General features: G+C 42.2%; 1 pseudogene; it reads left to right on the top strand.

The window, feature by feature from the left end:
• The first annotated feature begins 882 nt into the window (after positions 1–882).
• Positions 883–3,168, top strand: LOC149872515 (uncharacterized; annotated as a pseudogene).
• The last annotated feature ends 375 nt before the right edge of the window (positions 3,169–3,543 follow it).

Below are 3,543 nucleotides of genomic sequence, written 5' to 3'. Positions count from 1 at the left end.
TATACCCAATTCATATAATTATACAGGCAAATTAACCTCTAGTGTAACTACTGGCTTTGCTGGAATGTGATGTACTGTATCTTCCAGTTTATGCGTTGTGGTTAAATAGTGGTTTCATGATTTTCGTGGAAACCACAAAAAATGGCGGTTTCTGTGATCACCATGAAAAAGGGTGTTTTCCATGATTTTGCATGGAATCGCCCCCTAAAAATAAAAGCTTGCCAGAATACACATAAACCACAGCAATCTCTAAAGCCATAGAGCACATGGTTTGAGAGAGAGCAACTGAGAAGCTGAGCTAGTGTCGTAGACTCAGTGAAGACGCCAGTCAGGAAAGCAAAAGGGTTTCAGTGCCATCTTTTAAGAAGGCAGATGTCATGCTGCAGCAGTGCAGCAGTCTGAAGATGGTAAGTGAAAAGAAACCCAAGACAGCTAAATACAGTTCAGCTAGAATCGTGTAAAGCGGTTCCCTGTAAGGCCCTTGCATGCAGATGATGGTAAATTGCTTTGTTTATTGCGCAACGTGACCCTGGGTATGTTGAAGAAAAACAGCATTGATCAGCAGTTAGAGACCAAATTGCATATTAAGCAAAAGGCTGCTGCAGAGGTCAGAGCTAGATACAAGTCTTCCACGTCCTCGACCTTTAAAATAACCAGAGAAAGCAGTGTGACAAAATGAGAGGCTACGTCTGTGCTCGTGGAGGCATTCGTGGCCCCCAACATTCCTCTGGGGAAAACTAATGACCCTAAATTAAGGGACTGCTTGAATGAACACATGCCAAATGCAGGTAGTTTCTCAAATGCAAACAAGCTCCACCAACATTATCTGCCAGGAATAAATGTGAGTATACAAAATTTGCATTGGCAAAATGTGAATCAGTCATGATTGCAGCCTATGAAGCAACCGATGCCCAAGAAAAGTATGTTCTGCACATTTTATTTGTGCCTAGGAGCTGGACAGAGTGCGACGTGCCTGTTTTTCAAACACAGCCTGTTCGCCTTGTGTCTGCCATTTTTTATACCGTGGCACAAGCTGTAGTGAAGGCTGTTGTAAACTATGACTTGGAATTTAACAAGCTCTCAGCATTTCTGGCTGATAATAAAAGAGATACGTGCAAAGCTGTCTCTGATGTGCTCCATGGAATGATGCCCAGTGCAGTTCAGGTCACCTGCAACGCACACTTCCTTTCTTTAGTAAGTGACATATGATGCACACATTTTCCTGATGTGCGTAGCCCGGTTTCCTCTTTTTAAAAAAATGTTCAAACATTATCCAGGCCGTAAGCTTTGATACAGGGAGCCCATTGCCAATCAAACTCGGGATCTACATGTGACTGTCATTTCCATCAGAGCTGGTGCTTACAAGTCGGAATTTGTAGTTTAACGCAGTTCATGACCACACAAAGAATATGAAGTACTACCAGCAATTTGTGAGCGAGGAGCTTGAAATCGCACCTGTCACACAGTGCATGTTTAAACCATGCAATATCTGAAGACAGGGCAACACTGAAGATCAAGGTAAGTTTGTGGCTGAAAATACGATCCGGTTCATGGCTCTTCTAACATGGTTTGAAAGTCGGCAGGCTTTGATCCACCAAGCACACAACAAGCTGATGGATTTGATAAGTTGGGTCAAAGACATGGCATCACAACAGCTTTCAAACTGTCCACGTGAAAACCAGTGGAGACAAGAACCGTTCCAGGGAATAGCCGTGGAGTTGAATCAGTACTATACGTACGATCAGTCACAACCACTGTGGCTTAAACAACCGGATGCCTTCTTTTTCAGTGCTGTTCGCATTTTTTACCCCAGTCAGGTGCCTTTTCTGAGTATTGACCCTCAACTGCAGAAATCAATCCCTGGATGGCAGAAAGAGCATGACAAAGACTGTGCTGCTTACATGAACTTTACCAAAGAGTGTCAGATGCTTTGACTGTGACTGTGCTTTGGGAGTCTGTTTCTGGTTGGTTTCCACATTTCTACAGTTTAGCAAAATGCTGCCTTACCCTTCCAACCAATTCAGTGGACACAGAATGTGCGATCTTAGTGTATGGACAAGGGTTGACACCGCAGAGACAGAAGATGTCAGCCGCAACTCTCGGTGGATGCTGCATGCTAGTATTTAACGACGGATGTGAATTGTTTCTATCAAGGCTACATTATTTAACATTATCATTTTCTTTTATAAAAAACTACTAATAACTGATGATGATATGAACTGCAACTCATATTGTGTATAAATTTATATTCAGACTATATTTACATTTAGATTTAAATGTAGTACTTAGATTGATAATCGCATGGTAATTTATTTGATATTTCTGATGATTTTGCTGTTTAATGATGCCAAAAGTTTTGCCTCTCAGCCAATCAGTGACAAGGGGAAGGGCCACTGGGGCCCCTTGGCCAATCAGTGGGGGAGGGCTCATAGCAAAAAGACCACACAATCAGCTTCACATGCTGCGAATGGCCTGCAAAAATCCTTTTGTCTCACCATGATTTAGGTAGTCCCTTATATATTGAACATGAATGCACATGTTTTTAAGGTCCATGGATCCACTGGCGGAGTAAATAAGGCTATTAGAATTAAGCCCTAATATTATGGGACTTTTAAAAGAAGCTAAGGGAGTTGGATGCACTGGAAGTTAGTTGCCTAATTCACAGCATATGTATTTCTTGCAGGAAGCCAAGGACAGTCTGAAGCATTCTCAGAAGGAGGGTCAATACTAAGGCTTTTGTAAGAAGGGCTATAATAGAAGGATTTTAGGGAAGACAGTGGAGGACTGGGCAAAGGAGGCAAAATGGAATAATAGTGCAATTTTTTTAGTATATAAGTAGTCAAAATAGTTCAATTCTGTTGAGAACTTGCTATTGGCTTTAACAAAGAAGGTGATGAGAACCATAGCCACAACAACAATCACGCCACTCCTGCCAACAGCTGTTCCCCAATGGCGGTGGAGGAAAAGCACTTTTTGTACAAGCAGATGCGGCCCACCATGTTTACTACATGCGTCAATTTGCATTCTGTGAACCTAGAGCATGGTGGGGATGATGATGACGATGGCCACGATGACAGTGACAAAGATGGCCACGACGACGACGATGATGATGCCTCTTGTGAAATGAAGACACCCTTACAGTTGCTCTTTAATAGCACAAAGAAATAATACACAGTGACTTAAGCCCCTAACAATGCTTACTGTCCTGAACACCTTCCATTACCATTAGCTTAAAATCACTCACAACTGAGGAAGTTTGGCCCCTCATAGAATTAGGCCCAAGGACTAAAAGTTTTGAGAAATAATTGTTTCTAATGAGAGCAGCATGGGAATTCAGGACATTCAGAGTGTATTTTCCCTGAAGAAAAACTGGCCAGGATATGGGAGTTAACACCTCTTCTCTTACAAAAATAACTCCTTGGTCTTTAGTGGCCACAAATGGTCACAGTCGCAGTTTTCCATCTCATACAAAATATTCCTGCAGTAATACATTTCCCTGGAAGGCTGGTTCAATACTGGACTCCTACCCCAAGTTATAGACAT

This window comes from Crocodylus siamensis, chromosome 1 (assembly GCF_052110815.1).
Source record: "Crocodylus siamensis isolate JL-2025a chromosome 1, ASM5211081v1, whole genome shotgun sequence".
NCBI lineage: Eukaryota > Metazoa > Chordata > Crocodylia > Crocodylidae > Crocodylus > Crocodylus siamensis.
The sequence above is the reverse complement of the archived record's forward strand: the minus strand, read 5'-3'. Positions and strand labels throughout refer to the sequence as shown.